This window comes from Drosophila kikkawai, chromosome 2L, assembly GCF_030179895.1.
Source record: "Drosophila kikkawai strain 14028-0561.14 chromosome 2L, DkikHiC1v2, whole genome shotgun sequence".
NCBI classification, from domain to species: Eukaryota; Metazoa; Arthropoda; class Insecta; order Diptera; family Drosophilidae; genus Drosophila; species Drosophila kikkawai.
In genome coordinates, this window is record NC_091728.1 from 3,614,014 (window position 1) to 3,631,993 (window position 17,980).

The following is a 17,980-nucleotide window of genomic DNA, read 5'->3' on the forward strand; positions in this document are numbered from 1 at the left end:
CCCCCAGCTTCTTTTTATCCAGCTGCCGCTTCTTCTTCCCCCCTTTTGTTGGCATTTCGTTGACCTAAAAAACGTTCAAGCCCAAGAAAGACTAAAAAAAAAAACCAACAAGAACAACAAAATAATCGAAAAAAATGCCAGCGAAGGAGACAAACATAAATTGTTGTTGCTGCCGTTGTCGCCGGCGTTTATTAAGATTCGTTGATGATGCAGCAGCGGCAACTTTAGCAGCAACACTGAAAACGCAGCAGCAACACGAACATGAATTTCAGCAATATCTGCAGCAGAACATGCAGTCAATGCACGGAGAGAAAATAAAAGGATTTATTCTTTATGTAATTTCAAAATTATTTAAAAACTATATTTTGAGGGTCTCGAAATATTTTGTAAAATTTTTTAAGCGGGGGTTTTAGGGTCTTTAAAAGTGATTCAAAATCTATAAATATTCAGTTGTTTTTGTTTAATTACTTTTTATGCATAATTTCGAATGCTAAATATTTATTTCTCTCAGTGCAAAAGCACGGCTGCAACATCTGAGGCCGTTGCATATTCCGTTGCAGCTTTCTTACCTGTTTTTTTTATTGTATTTTTTTTTTTTTGCAAGCATAAAACGGCAACAGCAGCTGCTATCCTAAAATATATTTAAGGTGAGGACCGCTTACCTCGTTTTTCCCCTTGAATCTCCTTTTGGTATCTCTTGCCTGTCTCCGTTTCGGCCTTCAATCTCAGCTTTAAAGTGCCAATCTGAAGTGTAATTAAGTTTTGCAAAACATCTGCCTTTGGAATTTTTTTTCCCTGAAAATTTCCTGCTTCAGCTTAAAGTGGTTAAAAACGTGGACCAAAGAAGGGGTTAAAAATGGGAGGAGATGCAGGGGCAGTAGTGTAGGTTACGCCCTTCCAGGAACTCCTCATAATCATCTTCATCGCCAGCTTCATTGTGGGTTTTTTTTATATTTCTTAGCTGGTTGCCAAATATTTGCTTCGTGCATTATTTTTTGGGTTTTCGCGCGACTTTTGAGTATCAGTAACAGGCAAAAGGAGAGAAAACGAGGAAGATAAATAACCCAAAAAAGGGAAACCAGGAAGGGAGAAATATTTCCATAAGAAAAGAAATCCTTTTGAGTGGCCTAAATAAAGGAAGTTTAAAAATGAAGCTGGCTATAAAAAGTGATGGTTTTTTTTTGAAGCTAAGGAATTTGTATTATTAAAAATTACTTACATTATATTATACATGATCTTTAATCGGTTAATAGAGATAATATATTATATACCCGGGTTTTATAGTTGACTTTCTTACTTTTTCAAATTATTTAAGCGATTTTGTAACACTTTTTAAATATATATTATATTTTTTCAATAATTTCAAACCAATTACCATCATAAAAAATTGTTTATATATTTAATAAAATGTTTTATATAATTTTTAACCAATTTCCATAATACAAAAAGTTTTATACAATCCAAAACGTGGCTTAGATTGCGTTTGGCAACTTCAAGATTTTATCTAATTCTGCAAAAAGTACAACATTCTCGTTACCATTTACCAACAACATTCAATTTCACAGAATTTCTGTAACACATTCAAGAAAATAAAAACCTGTTTAAACAATTTTCTGTCTTCCTCTCTGGCGTGCGTTTTACACCTTCCTCTTCCTTCGGGGCCACCGAAATTTTAAAATTCGAAAAGTACAAAAAAAAAAAAAACATCTGCCCTTTTTGTTGAGCCCATGTTGTTCTTTATTGGTGCTTCTGCTTCTGGCTGGCGATTCTGACATTTACCTAGGCCATCAAACATTTCCTCTCCTCGGACCGACTCGTGTGCGTTGCTGCCCTTTTTCGAAATTTAATTTTGATTTTAATTTGATTTTGAATCTCTTTTCTTGCTGCTGCTGTTTCTGGATGCGTTGATTGTGTTTGTTCTTGTTCTTCCCTCTCCATATCTATCTGCCGGAAATTGTTTTTTAATTGCGAGGAGTGAAGGGTTAGAGGAGGCCTGGCCCAATGATTTGTGGTCCAGAGTTGAACATAAATATTTATTGCAAGTCCGATTTAATCGTCATCTTTATCAGCCTCATCAGCAGTTGCAGTTTGCAGTTGGCAGTTGCAGTTTTCTTTCTTCCAGTTTCTGTTGATTTCTTTGTTCCACAGTTTATCAACTTTTGTCATCGCAAAACAAGCACCGCAGGCCAAGAAACTATGTGCAGATGCTTCCTTTTTTTGTACCCCCTCTCCTCATCAGTGGGTTCCCTCATTCTTTTTGTTGAGTTTTCCCTGAGGTTTTGCCATCGAACATTCCATGGCCTTAGGTTACAGGTTCTTTATGTATTGTTCTTAAGGTGCAGAGAGAAAATGTTTTAAGAATTTTATTAAAACATAAATATAAGTCTAGAGAGTATACAAATATTTAGTATCAAATTTTGACTTGGGAATTTTAGTGGTACTTTTTGTAAAAACTTTCTATTTCTAACAGAAGTTTATTTTTTTTAAATAAAGATTTATATCTTACCTTTTAAATACTGAAAAAGTTTATCTCCCAATTCTTACTAGGGAATTTTAGTAGCAGTTTTTTTTTATTATTTTAAATAAGTATTTATATTTTACTATACCTTTATGTTCTTCTGGGTCCCCGTTTTTCCTCTAAGTGTATTATTTGCATTTACATGTTCCCCTGTTGCTTGGGAGTTTTTTCTGCACCGTTCCCACTGGCATTATAATGCATATTCATATTTCTTTGCACTTTTTTTTTTTACAACCCTGTTTGTCCCTCACATGTAAACGTTATTATTAGCCATATTAGCCCTGGTCTCGTTTCCCTCATCCTTCTCCTCTTTCCACACCCCTCATTTTCTTGTCTCCTATTACATTCTTTTTTTCCCCTTGTCTTTTATTTTTTTGATTTTGTGCCTGCATCTGAGTTTGAAATCCGAGCTTCCTGTTCAATGTCAGCGCACAAAAAAAAAAAAGAAAGAAAAATCACACAGTACACTACCTGCTCTGGGTCATCTTTATCTCTCTTTAGCCGCTAAGCACTTGGGGTATTTCTATGTAATTAAATGAAATTTTACACTCGCAATTTGAGGTGGCAGCTATTTTATTCAGCTTATCACTGCTTAAGTTCTCTAATCTTTTAATTAAATGCAAATTTCAAAGACCAAAAAAATGAGAAAAAATAATTCGCTGCTTTACCATTCATTTGAAATAATCTTATATTTTTTATCTGATACAATTTACTTACACTCGCTTTTCTTCTTTCGTTCTCTTTGCAGGTAAGCCTTGATTCCCTTTTATTGGAATATAGATTGCGGTTATGTGTGTAAGCAAGCTTAGGCGAAATCAATTTTGTTTATAGCTTTGAGTGAAACTTAAATTGAATCAACAAAGGAAGGATGCTTAGTGTGCTCTTTTTTTTTTTGCTTCTTAATATCAAAGCAGCTTGAAGTGCCTCCTTCCTGAACGCTTTTTCCGTTGCCCTTTCCCTGTCACGCATCACTTACATATAGTATAGTGTATATCCTTTATGCCACCCAAACCCCATCGCCATCGTCTCTGTCTCTAGCACGTTGCTGCCATTTTCAATTTTGCATTTTAATAATAAAATTTTGCACAGCACCAGTGCAGCACAAAAAAAAAAAAAAGAAAAGAAAGCAGAAGAAAGTAGAAATATAAAACAAAAAATTGAGGAAAAAAACACACAGGATGGTTTGGTAGCAAAAAAAATGGCAGCTGGGCAAACTTTTAACGCCAGACGACGACGACGACGACGATGCATGATTACTTTGTTGATGATGACAACCCTGGCATAACCAGCAGGACACTGAAAAAAAAGAAGAAGGAAGTTTAATATGATTAAAGAAAAATTATTTTGGGTTTTTTTTTAAATCGGAAAAAATAAGGAATTAAAAAATAAGTAATTTAAATTGATTGAAGATAAAATATTTAGGGTTTTTAAACAATTTTAATAATTGTACAAATTGAGAAAAAAATTATTTATAAATATTTTAAGTATTGAAAGAATCGCCATATTAAATTTAACTCAAATATTTTTTAGTACACTTAAAAAATTTTTAAAAATGGTTAGCTTAAAAAAAACGTTTATTTTGATTGAAAATAAAGTGTTTAGGGTTTTTAAAAAATTTTAATAATTATAAATATTGATAAAAAAAGCATTTTAAAATATTATAAATATTTAAAGACCTGATTGCCACATTAAATTTATCTCATAAATATTTTAAAGTTTACTTAGCTTTATCTAGTATAAGAATTTTAACATTTTTCTCTAGTTTTGAGTTTTTTTCGTTTTTTATATTACTTAAGTTTAGATGATTTTCTCTCAGTGTTAACCCGTATGCAAGTCCGTGTGCCCGTGAGTGAGTGATGGGAGGTTGATGTTCAGGGGCGCAAAGTTAGTTCCTGGCAACATGCTGTTGTCTGCGCCACAAAGTATGCAATACATTTTGGCACGTGGCGTGCTCTTTGTCTCAACTTTTATTTTATTTATTTTTATTTTTTTTGTCGGTAGCGATTTCGGGAGTCTGCAATTTTGAAACTCCCTTTTTTGCCCTCTCTGCCCGCCTCTGGTTGTTTATCATTTTGCTGCGTGCTGCCTTCAATTTGCTGCAAGTTGTACGAAACACTTGGTCGAGTTGCAACATTGCCGCTCACTAAAATGCGCCTCACGTTTCCCAGCCCTCGAATTTGCTCTACGCTTTTCTTTTTTTTGTTCTTTTTAATTACGCTTTTCTTTGACGTGTAGCTGCGTTCTTCCACGCTGCCCAACTTTAACCCAATGTTTACATTAATTTCTGCTTATCGAGAAAAATCGACCGATTCTTTTGTTTATTTAAAATTTCCGCTCTTCTTAAGCGTTCTTAATTTATTTTGTTTCCATTGCCAGTTTCTTGTTTTCCTTTCTGTTTTCGCGCATTTTGCATTTTGCTGTTTTTGGTTGATATCATTTCGGTTGGATGAATTACATACAACCTTGTGTGTCACATGCATAAATTTTGGCTCTTTTGTTTTATCTTGGAGCACATGTTTTACAATTTTTTTTTATATATTTTTTTGAAGGCCACAAAAAACAATTTCAAATTTTACACTAAATTGACTTTTGGGCGCACAAATTTTGCATGCACAATTACATTTGCCGGGAACGCGTTGCGATGGCTTGGTAATTGTTAAAATATTTCACAAATTAAATTATGCACAAGTGAGAGAGAGGCAGTTTTTAAAAACATTTGTCACATTATTTTTTCTGGTGCAAATTGTTTTGCGGTTAAGCTTATTTTCAGAGATAGAGCTACCAGTATTTATTATTGTATCAGAATTTTATTTGAAAATTTTTATTGGGGGTTTAAATTTAAAATTAAATGTTGGAAGTGTAAAATGTAATTTAAAAAAACTATGTTTACAATTTTTATTGGGGTTTTAAATTTAATATAAATAATTTGGATATTTAAAATTTAATTTAAAAACTAGGTTTTTGTATATAAGCTCATACAAAGGCTGTAATAAAATAATAAAAGTAGAGTTCAGGAAGGCGCTCAACCCTGCCCAAGACATTTAACTAATTTCCAACTGTAATCAAACTTATTTAACTAAATAAACTATTGATCTGTGACCCCAAATTGCAGTACATCAATAGGTAAACACTCTATATATTCTCCTTAAAATAACAAATTAATTGAAAGACAATTTTAGTAACCAATTCAGTAATCATTGTGAGTACTATGAAGCATTTTAGGCTAGACTAAATATTTTCAATTAGACAATGCAAATAATTTTGTGAAAGTAGCCAAATATTTGACCAATTGAAAGCAAGATGGAAATTATTATAATTTGTTGTGCAAATTATAAGACAGCCAGGGAGAAGGGAGTTCACTTTTGGTTTTCAAGTTGCTCGGCCATGAAGAAGAAAATAAGAAAATAAGAAAATCGTAGTGGATGAAGAGAGATACTCATGTGAGGCAATCGCCAGGTGAATGAGATGTAAAGCGAAAATCGTGTAAACTTCATGCACAGTGAGCAGATTTCCATGGTCAGTTTTCTTCTTCCATTCACTCAACCCGCACACAGACAGAAAGAGTTTTCCCTCTTATCGCCACTTATCTGCACTTCATAATGCGCTTAGCAAAGTTTTTTATTGCATTACAACGGATATTTAGACGCTGTCCGTCTCTTATGCAATTTATTTAAACGCATTTTCCCCCCGCATACATACACGTTTATAAATTGCTTCGATTATGGGATTACATCTCTCTCTTGTGTGTGTAATATTTGTTTGTTGTGTCTTACACAACCACAAAAACACACACAGGACAGAAAAAACAATTTGCTCAATGTGCGTAAAAGATTTTCAACTAATTTTAAGCCTCTCTCACAGGACACACTGAAACCAGATTAAAGTTTCATAATTTCTGCTCCAGAAGAAAGATAAAGTTGTCATTCATTGTTGCTGGGTTGCTTCTGTCTTGGCCTGGCCTTAATTTATGCAAATTTTACAGAGGTATTTTTTTGTCTTGGGTTTTGGTTTTTATCTTATGCATCATTTACAAATTGTTTTGCTTGGGAAAATCCACATAATTGCCGGCTTAAATGTAAATGAATTTCAATTAAAGTTGTGAGCAAAAGCAATATATGCAAATTTAAATGTCTGCCTTGTCGCTCTTTATTTTATTTCAATTTATTTATGCTTAAAGTTTTGGCTTCGTTCTCAGGCCTTCTCAATCTCTAGATTCACACATAATTCTTGTGTTGAACTTGTATTGATACGGTCTCCGCTGATTAAGCTTCGAGTCTATAAATATTTTATTTAAATCTTGGCCAACTTGAAGCATCTGGGAATGTTTTTAAACCAAAAAAAGTATAACCCTGTCTAACGGAAGTTTAAATAAATGTGTTGGCATGCCAATTTACAGAGTTTTTAAAGCGACAAAGCAATTTAAAAATAAAATACAATATTTTCTCATAAAACAAAAGTTGAAGTGGAGCAAAAATTAGTGTCCGTGTGTGTAAAAAGCAAATAGGAAAATATTTTATCAATAGCTTTGACCCAGGTCCAAAAGGGAAATGAGTTTAAAGGGGGGTATAGGGTTGCCACATTAGGACCTTCCTCACTCTCTTATGTTCTCCCCTTTCCATCTCATTTCCTATTGATTAACCAGGGCAAATCCATCATTGTCAATGTGGTCTGGTCTTGCCTCGGTCTCATTAGACTTTTGTCCATTAAAAGGGGGTACGAAAAAAAAGGAGTTAGGGGAAAATGAAGCGAAAATGCAGCCATTAAAAACAGGAGAATGAGTAGAAAAAAAGTAGAAACAGCAGCAGCATTGAGTGCCACAAACAGATGGAGGGGCAAAAAAAAAAACAAAGCAGATTTTCATGGCACCCAAGCAGGAACCAGGTGAGAATGTGCGAACATGAATGGTCAGCAAGGAGGCGAGGAGGCAGCAACCACCGGAGATGGACCCTTTCCTTGCATAAACTTGACTTAATTAGCTGCACAACTAACTTGGCTATTTAAACAGGTGCAAAACGGGGGCAAAACACAAGATGCGGGCAGGTAAAAAACAAAAAAAAAAAAAAAACGAGGCAGGAGCATGAGTAAGTGCACACGCACACACACAGGGGACGAAAAAAACAAGCCAAACCGACAATTGCCATTTCCCATTTGCTTTTGGGCTTTTAAGTGCCGCAAATGGCAATTAAAATGCAAAAAAATCCAGTGACTTTAAGCCGAGAGTGCGAAAGCTCTTCATATATGCAGTGTGCAAATGGGGCTTAAAAACAGATTTGGTTCTTTTGGCCAAAATGAAAGCCCAAATTCAATTGTTTAACTGCCGCAGTCAGAGCCCCAGTACCCCCAGCAATTAATAGAAGTGTAAATGGGTGTTAAATCTAAGAAAGATTGCGGTATTTTCAGGGGTAATAAAAGGAAAGTGGAAAAGATTTAGGCAGGGAATATGTAGAAAAGATTATTAAAAGGATAGAGTAAGGGTTTTCTTTATCACGACAGGTTTCTTTTTCGATTTTTGTTAACTAAATCTTTAGTTTTTCCTTCAGACATAAAAATTCCAAAGAAAAACCCAGAAAGTCCCCACACAATCATCACTGATATCCTTACTCACTCACCTACCGTTTCTTGTTAAGAACTTTATATTCCCCCAACAGATCGTACAGATATATATACATATATACATATATTTGACCAACAAATTGAGCTTGACCCGAGGGCCAACAACCCAGAGTTGGAATAGGAAACTGCAATGAACATTTTTTTGTTTGTTAGCTGTTTGATTTTTGTTACCAATTTTTCTATGGTCGTGATATTTTTTATTCCTCTTGCTGCTCTTGTTGTTGCTGCGGTTGTTGTCATTGTACTTTAACCCTTGTCAAATCCCTGTTCTGTCCTGTAAAAAATAAAAACAACAAGAAAGAAGAACGAACCCAAAAATAATGTGGGTCACTTGACGCACAACAAAAAGAACACGGACGGGGAAAAACAGTTGGAAAATTTATTGTCGCCGGTAGTTTTTTTTTCTCCTCCTCCTATTTTAGTGTGTGTTTGGTGCAAAAGCTGCCAAAAAAGAGAGCGACACCCAACAACATGAAAATGTTGTCATGCATTTGCTCTACTTTCCAATGTTGTGCCCCCTCTTGCTCTCTCTTCCCTTTTTTTTTTGCCCTGTCTATAACCTGGTTTATTGAGTGTCGCAAACAACAACAACACTAGCTGCACTTCCAGAGAAAAATTCAAAAATTGGGGGATAACCCGGATAGGTTTTTGGGCTTTCGAGGAGTTCCTCTAATTTCTCTTGTTTTTTAATTTATTGTGGACACTTTTGGTTCGGCAGGCCATAGAGATAATATTAATAGCCGCCGAAGTGGTCAGTAGGGGAGGCCAAACGAAAGGTAAGCGGCTACTAATGGGACTGCGACTGGGGAAAATGGGGGAAAAATAGGGAGAGGGAGACAGAGATAAACCCCAAAGCGCAGGCAGCATTTGCGTGAAAAGATGTCACGCCCATAAAGTTGCTTTATTGAACCATTTCGGCTCTATATACCATATATATAGGGGTTTTAGGCCCGGCTCGTAAATGTCCACTGAGTGGGTTTCGATGATAGCAATGACTTGACAAATGGCTGATAGTAAAGATAAACTTGACACTATTTTAGGGGCTTAAAGGGTGAGGGAAAATGTTTAAGAAAGGAATTTAAATTTTGCTAAATCAATGAGAAGGCTTTGAATTAATTTAAGAGGTTCCTAAATAGGGATTGAATTAGGAAATAAATATTTAAAAATATTAAGTTCAAGATTTTCAAATGGTTTCTACGGTTACTAGGGCTTTTAAGGTTCCAAATTTTATTTAAAAAGGTGAAAATTTAATTATTAAATTTTGTAAAGTTCCATTTTTATTTAAAAATCTGAAATTAATCAAAAATATTCCCCAAATTAAATTTAAAGCAAAGTTTACCCATTATTCAAGACCTCTTTTGCCTCCTAAATTTACTTAAAGTTTCACCTAAGCAACAGTTCAAATTTAAAGTTTTTCCCGGCGTGCGAGTTTCCCAACACCACAACTTGTTCTTCCTCTTTGGTTACCTGCTTCGAACCCGTGGTTATGTTCCACCTATTAATTACTGGATTCCCACCTGGGGTTTAGAAGTTTTCCACCATGCAGCGATGCATATTGCGTATACGCCACGCTGTCATGCTTTGTTGTGCGCCATTCCATCATTTCACCCGGTTTAGTTTTTCCTTCCTTCAACTTGCGTTCTTTTCCATTTTGTTCCGCATAGTTTGCTTGTGCTTTTTATGATGAGTTTTAGTATTATTGCATTGCGATTTTAAATGGCAAACATTTTGTTGCTGTCAGCGACTGTTGGAGTTTTCCTTTGCTCTCTTTTAGCTCCCCCTCTGGCCACCTAGAGACTGACTTTTATTATATGTATATTTTAATGCTAAATGGGAAAAATTACTTTCATTTTCCTCGGAATTGGTTTTACAAGCTGCAGCAGCAGTAGTAGTGGAAGCAAAAGTTGAGCAAAACAGGCAAGCGGCAAAAACACGGCTAGTGAAAACTTTTTGTTGAGTGAAAAATGCAACAGAGATGGGAGCGCACAGAGTTTTCCCTAGATTTCCACCCGCATTTCCCCACGAGCTGCATTTCAGGGACTGACGACGACGACGACGACTGAGTCTGCGACTCTGATCCTCTCGTGCAATATATGTAATGCAAAAGTTTTTAATTTAGCGCCAACTTAGCGCCGAGACTCGCAAACGCAAAGCAACTGGAAGGGAAATGCCAAAAAAAGGGAGAGAGAGAGAGCAGGGAATACACAAGTTCTGGAAGAGGAAAAGTCGGTGGGAAATATTTTTTGTGAAATATGCTTTAAAAAATAATCAACTTGCCGAGATTGCCAAAGCGAGCGAGAGATGTAAGGAGCGGGGAAAACTCTCTATAGGAAAAAAATATGAATCTCTGGGCCAAGAAATTTGGCCCAGTTGCTTTGCCAAAAGTTTTCTTTTCTTTGTTTTACATTCTTGACCAGTCTTTTAATTTGTATTTATTAGTTTGCGTTAAAAATAAGGATTTCTTATTAAAAAATCTCTAGATTTTTTTTCTGTTTTATGATTATAAGAAAGGAATTTTTAGGCAATTTTCTCTTAAATATTTCCTGCTTTTCGGTTATGCAATTCGCCAATCGAAAAGCGTGTTTTTGGCCAAAATGAACTGCTGCTGTTGCTGCTGCGGTTTTTTATGCCTGAGACTCCACCCTCACTCCGATTTTGTTTTTTGCAGCTGGCTTACAATTCTTTTGTCAGCCTCGGCTCGGGCCGTTGCGTTTGTTATGGCCTGGGTTCGGAATCAAAAACACGAGGTGAATGGCGGCGGCCAAGAGTTGCATGAGTAACAGCCATGTAATGCCAACGCGCGAGAGGAAAAACGGGGCTGGAAAAGCTTGTCGAGTGGTCAGTAACCAAAAACTGAAATAAAAATAAAATGAAAATAAATGCGGGAGTCAAAAGGGGGCGTGTGTGTGTGTGTGTGTGGGCGTGTCAGCCATGCTGGTTGAAAATTAAATTTCAGGCAAAGAGATAAAGACCGAGTTAAAAAAATATACACATAGAAAAAACAGTGCGAAGAACTCTACACTAAGCTGCAGTTGAGAACCGCAGGACAAATGAATGAAACAGAGCCACAACAAGGAATGGACGCAGGACATAGTTTATAAAGAGACCAAGAGGGGGGCAGAAGGGGGCAGTGGAACAATGCAAAAGGATGAGCGAAGCTTTACTGACATATTTCCACTGTCATTTCCCGGCAGCTTCGCTACTCTTCTCTACTCTGAATGCCAGCGGAAAAAAAGAGGAGAAAATCCAGTTATGGGTGGAGGAAAAACAGCTGTTGCGGCCCACTCCCTTTTCTTTCTTTTCCAAAGCCAAAGCTGCTAAGTCCTTGTCTCGACCCAAATCAACAAGAAATGGCTGCAGATTCCAACTGCGACTCAATCTGGTTTTCTATTTGAGATAAACAGGCGGGGGAAAGTGAAAAATAGTTGAGGGAAATTCAAGAGATTAATAAGATTTGAGTTAAAGGATTTATTTTAATTTAGAACATTAAGAGCACCATAAATTTCTCACTTAAAAAAGTATTTTAATATAATTTCTCATATTTATTTATTTAGCATCTTGTTCATTATTTTTCTTAAAATTTATTTAGGCTTCCCAGACTATCAGTTTGTCCACAGCTGTATTTTTTCCATGAATTATGGTTTTGGTTTAAGCTTGGGGTTTTCTTGATGCTCATCGTCTCGTTGCTTCTTGCTTGCGTGGATATATTTTTATGGCATACTTTGCGGCATTTCTTTAGAGGAAGTCCCCCAGTCCCAGTCTCAGTTCCAGCTTCATCTTCAGCTTCCAGCTCTCCTTCAACTTCACTTTGGCGGCACAAATTTGAATACAAACATTGTTGTTGTTGTTGTTGTTGTTCCTTACTTGTTTCCACATGAAATATGATAATTCATTACACAAGCTTCAAGATATTGCAGAGGCAGTCAAGAAAAAAAGGAAAGGAGGGTGAAAAAAGAAATGAAAAAAGGAAAAATATAAAGAAACGACACTCACTCAATTGTATCTTATGCAAATTGCCAGTGATTTTTCCTCCTTTAACGTTGCTCCTTTGCTTCGTTTCCTTTCCTTTCCTGTTTCCTGTGTGCTTAGAATGATGCTTCCTCCTCCAGAAAGAAAAAAAAGGGAAAAACTCACATGGAACAGGTTTTCCACTGTTGATTTTCTGTTGAAAACATTTAAAAATATTTATGGCATGCAAGGTTGATTTTTAATTGAATTAAAGAACACAGCGCGTGTGGCATAAATAAAGGCAAAGTAAATATAAAACATATAAGCATAAATGACAAAGAAAAAAGTTCATTTATTTGTTTATGATTAGGCGAATGATAATAAGAATTCTGAGAATGACATTTTGTTAATTTCGGGAAATTTAATTTCAAATAAATAAACAATTTAAAGAGGTTATTATAAATAAACAAACAGAAAAAATAATAACTTTAAACACAGTACATTTTCCCTACCTTTTCTCCCTTTAACTCTCTTTCTTTTTCTGTCATTTTAAAAATGACTTTCCGTGTGGAAAGAGAAGGTAACTCGAGGCTAATGAGAGTTGTAAATAAAATTGCAAATTGCTTTCTCAAGTGCAAGGCAGCAGCCTCTGCCTTTCGAGAAATCAATCAAAAACGTAAAAAAATGATAGAGAGAGAGAGAGAGTGGGAAGATATGGTGAATTATTTTAATTAGCTTGGGGAAAAAGTGCCCACGTGTCTGAGTGGAAATGAAGAGGTCAATCTACCTGCGGCAGTAATGAGAAAAATCTACCCACATTTCAAAGACCCAACGCAGCTCGACTCGATTGTTCGATTGTCAACAACTTGAAGGAGGAGGAGGAGGAGATTGGTCAAGAGCCGAGTTCTGGGCTCCTTTTTCTTGTTCTGCTGACTTTTTATCGTCTTCGTTGCCTGCACTTGCGGGTAAACAAAAGTTTTTCTGCTGGCCGAGGCTCTCCGGAGGTTTATTTGTTTGGCCAGCAAACTTTGCTACCTTGCACTCGTCGTCGTCGTCATCGTATCTATCTATGTATCTGTGGAATACTTTCTGCTAGCGGTTGGTATTTGTGCGAACTGCAATCGATGAAGCGTAAATGTTCAAATATTGCCAGAGATATTTCCTTCATCCTACCTCCCGGAAAACAAAACGTGCTCTGGTCATTACCGCAGAGGAGAGCCGGGGGAGAAAAAAGAGTTCAATCCCATTGCAGTAGCACAAAAGATACAAAAGTATCTTTCGGATTGCCTTGGGGTATTTTCCAGTTCAACCGAAACTACTTCGACTTGTTCTATTTCCCTGCTTGTGCTGTTCTTTTTTATTTTACTTTTTTTTTTTCTAGCGAGTGTCGGCTATCTGGGGAGTGCCAAGTGATAAAGTGGTCACCAAAGCTGGAGGCAATTTATGAAGTGCACAGTAAGAAAACAAAACCAAGAGGATATTTCGATTTAAGCTAGGGGATCTAATCTAACTTGGCAAAGGAGTAAAAATCTGTAAGATTTTGTTTGCTTTGTTTATCTTGGCCATGTTATCTTGGCTTTTGTTATGAAAGTTGGAATAAAAAGATAAAGCACGGTTAAGTTGGGGTATTAACATTAAGAAATTAGTTTAAAATTGTTTAAAATCGAAAAATGGGAGGAAATTAGTAGGAAAGAGTGAAAAATGTCAAATAAATTTGAGGGTAGTACAAAAATTCGTACTTGGGAATTTTTAGGTGCAATTTTGGCTACAATTTTCAGAGGGCTCAATTTACGTGTTTTAATCGATCTTAAAATATAATTACCTTTAAATATTTAATTTAAATTATTCTTATAATCCCAGCTTAAATAAATTTAACCAGAAAAAAGCTAATTCCATTCTTTTTCTGCATTAATTTTCCCCTAAAGTCTCCCCCTTTCGCATTTTTTCACTTCATTTTCGAATGCATTTTTAATAAACTCCACCTGCTAAAGTGTTGAACTTTGCAATGCCAAAAGTTTGCGCGAATATGATAAGTGCCACGCCCCCTAGGGGCAGCCCGCTGCCACTGCCGCCTGCATGTGGGCAAGTGAAATTGAATTTTCCCCAGTGTTGATAAAGTGATACGCAGCAAGGGAGGGTGGGGTGAAAAACTGGTGAAAAACTACAGCCGCCTCTGACCCAAAAGTCAACAGCGAAAAAGGAAAATTCTTGGGGTACTTTTCGCGAGCGTTCTTTCTACTCTACTCGTTTTCCAGTTTTCCTTTTTCCCCTTGCATTTCCCCAGTGCTTTTTCTTGGGCTTCTCTTCTGTGCGCTTTTTCGAGTGCAAAAGTTTGGCGCACTTGGCCCGCTTTTGATTTGGTCTGGGCGGGTTGAGAGGGTTAAGGGGGGGGGGGGGAGGCCTCCATGCATGTGCAACTTTTTGTGGCAGCAAGAAAAATTTCGGGGCTTTTGCGGTTTGTCAAGAGGGGAGGGAGGGGGGAAGCGAGGGTGGCCACCCTAGGAAGCAACGGCTAGCAGCTAGCAGCGAAAATTGCCAAAGTTGCCAAGCTTATTTATTAATATTTCAACACCAGTTCGCTCGTTCGTTTTTCCTGCTCCTTTTTGGCAGCAAATCAACAAGTGTTTGTTTTGCTTTTGAAAATTGCATTTTCATTCGACTTTTACTTGCGGAAATGTATGCCAAAAAAAAGGAGGAAAATGGCGTGTGGGGAAAAAGGGGGAGCTCACTTGTAAACAAGACAAAAAAATATATATAGGGGAAGCAAGAATAAAGAGCTACGAAAACATTTCAGTTCTTGTTGTGGAACTTTCGAAAGTTGCAACTTATCTGTTGTTGCTTATATATATTTTTTTATATTTTTTTTTTTGGGCTCACAAAAGTTTCTTAAGCCATGTTAACCACACACATTCACACAACAGAGCTGAGAGGGTTAAGAGTGTGTGTTTGTGTGTGTGTGTGTGTGTTGGTGCTCATGTGAGTATCTCTTGCAGCCAAAGTTGCAACTCGAACTGGTTTTTCCACTTTGGCCAAAGCAATTTGGGGCCGCTGCATAAAAACGCATAAATGCCGCTGCAAAAAAGTTGCTTTTTACACTCTGAACATACACATATAACATATATGTACATATATATATATATATATATATATATATTTATATATGTATTAATGTATTTCGCACTGATGTCAAGATACAACTTGCGAATCTTTTATCCCGTTTTTGAGAAGAGAGTTCGTCGAGTTATGTTAGTTTGTAGTTCTAATTTATAGAGGATTCTTTTTATTGCCAAATAAATATTGTTTGGCTTAGGGCACGGCTTGGAATTTATGTTTAAATATATATAGAAGCAAGAAATAATTTACCAGATTAATTTCTATTTAACATTTAGCATTTATGATATTTTATAAATATATGTTTTGGCATTATTTATTCATAAAATGTCAAGTATGAGGTATTATAGGATTATAACCTTCAGTTAAAAATTTTCAATGAATTTATTTTAATGCAAAATGAAGAGTTTCTTTAATTTTTAATGTTTTTTAATAAAATAAAACCATTAAAATAATTTATTAATAAAATAAAACTATGATTTGATTTATAAAGTTCCTCTGTTGACCCCTTCTTCAATATTTTCCCAACCTTTAATTTAAACCCAATCCCCTTAAATGGGTTAAATGTGCCACTTAAATGTTGTCACGTTCCTGCTTCTGCAACAAAAAACACTCCTTTTTAACCTTTCTGATTTCGGATTTTGTGCAACTTGAGGCTTCTTCTTTTGATTATTTTCTTTATTCTTGGCCCAGGAGGAGCTTACACCGTGGTGGCCATCAATATATTTTCCCTCCTCCTACCTCTCGCTTTTACAGACACACAAAAAACCAGTTGGCCGCACCTTAACCCACAGTTGTACCTCCTCCAACAACCACCCCCCCGCCTTTTGGCCGCCTTTTAAAATGCAATCTTCTTCCGTTTCGTTGACTTTTGCTGTCTCAGACTCTGGCTTTTGCTTTTATTTGGCTTTAGCCTCGCTCTCTGGCGTCTCTGGCTGGCCAAAAGGATGAACGGGAGCGCCGTTTAAAACAGATAACATTCATTGTAACAGCGAGGGAAGCCCCCTTAACACCTTGTCCTGCCTCTCCATTGCACCTTTTTGCAATCGTTGGCTTTGATTTTTCGCCTCCTGGCCTTCTCCTTTGTCTATCTCTACCTCTCGCTCTCTGTGTGTGTGTGAGTCATAAGAAAATTATGTTGCATTTAAAGGGGCAAGAGGAGCAGTTGCAGTTTTTATCGACTCTGCTTTTTGGCCAAAAGCAAAAGGATTCAAGAGAGTTGGCAAGGAGCTAAAGAAAAGTCGAAGAAAACTAGTGCAGGCAAAGAAAAAATTACAAAAATTTATAATTTATTTATCAGTTGTAGCCTTAAATTCTATAAAAATTCCTTTAAGGTTTTAAAACATTTTTCTAATTTCCTCTAACAACTAAAAGATATTCCCTTGGGTCTTATTTTGATGTAACATTTCCCCCTGTGTAAGGGTAACTCGCTAGACCCAAGTCAGTATTTGGCTTAAACATAAAGACATTAAAGACAGCAAAGGGAGAACCAAGAGAGAAATGGTGCAGAGAGTGTAGGAAGAAGCATTGAGATTGCGACTTTGGTGCATTGACAGGACAACAACCCGGGCCAGGAGTCCTCCCGGTCCTGGCTGTGTCTGTGATTTGCCATTGTTCTTGGCCCTGGTATTCCGCACAGGGAGCAGTCGGCAGGCTGCAGGCAAAATAATAAGACATAATTCCTAAGCTGCTGCTGGTCCAGGTCCAGGTCCTTCATCCTTTGGCATCCTTCTCGGTGTGTTGTGTCCACATTATGCATAACTTTGCAAGCTTCTTTGTAAGCTTCCTGTGGTTACGAATAGGTCATAGGCAACTTTAGGTATACCTATTTGATAGGAATTAAATATAAATAATTAATTTATATTTTAATTATTTTATTATTATACTTAAAATAATATATTTAAATTATAATTCATTAAAGAAAAATTTTAAAGTATACAAATGCCTAAAAAATTGAGAGTGTTTTGACTTTCAGCTTGTTAAATAATTTTATAAATAGTTTAGTAACTCTAAAGTAATAAATAAATTATATATTAATTATTTTTAAACCTGCCACATAAATATACAATTTTCTTTTGTTTTCTTTCTACCAACTATTTGTTTTAATTTCCCCAAAACAAACTTAACTTGAAACTAAAAACCGAAAATGTTTCACCAACTTTGTTTCCAATTAAAATCGGAAAAATCTATGCCAACTTGCATGGTAATCAAGTGTGTGAAGGAGAAAGATAGACAGACGGTGAGAGCAGCAACAGCAGCAGGCAGGAGCCTTGGTATTTCTTACATTTTATGGCCAAATTCAATGCTGGTAATTAACTCTGAAAATCCAATTATGGCAAACTTTTCCAAAGTCTGCGTAGCTCCACACAACACATACACATGAGTGTGCGTGTGGCAAGGTGTCTGTGTAAGTGTGAAGTTTTCCCAGCTCCAAAGTGTGAGAGTGTGTGGGTGCATTTATAAGTGATATGCAGAACATGCAATTAACAAGGGCAAATTCACAGCCGGAGACTGCCACTACTACTGCTACTATGCTCCTCAGTTCCCAGTCTTCTCTGGGTTCTAGAGTTTCCCTAAGGCAGCCACAAAACAGCTCACAGCTTGGGGTTTTCCCACCGTCCCACTCCTGGCCCTTTCCCCCTCACCCCCTCTCTTTGTGTCCGTCATTGTTTCCAGTCTAATATAATTCCCACGTCATAATTGCCACTGCAACAGAAGCGAAGGTGTTGGCCAAAGTCTTTTCTCCATGCATATATATACATGTAATACATATAAACATCAAATAAGTAT

General features: G+C 36.4%; 1 protein-coding gene and 1 long non-coding RNA gene across 2 annotated transcripts in view; one reads left to right on the forward strand and one right to left on the reverse strand.

Moving 5' to 3' along the window:
* Positions 1–17,980, forward strand: part of ed (hemicentin protein echinoid) — a 104,418-nt gene that overhangs the window by 26,618 nt on the left and 59,820 nt on the right. The gene's annotated exons all lie outside the window — the stretch shown is intronic.
* LOC121502345 (uncharacterized) lies at positions 1,732–2,889 on the reverse strand. The gene is made up of 3 exons (XR_005990950.2): positions 2,607–2,889; positions 2,507–2,543; positions 1,732–2,330 (listed from the first exon to the last, which is right to left on the reverse strand). It is a non-coding gene; the product is annotated as an uncharacterized lncRNA (long non-coding RNA).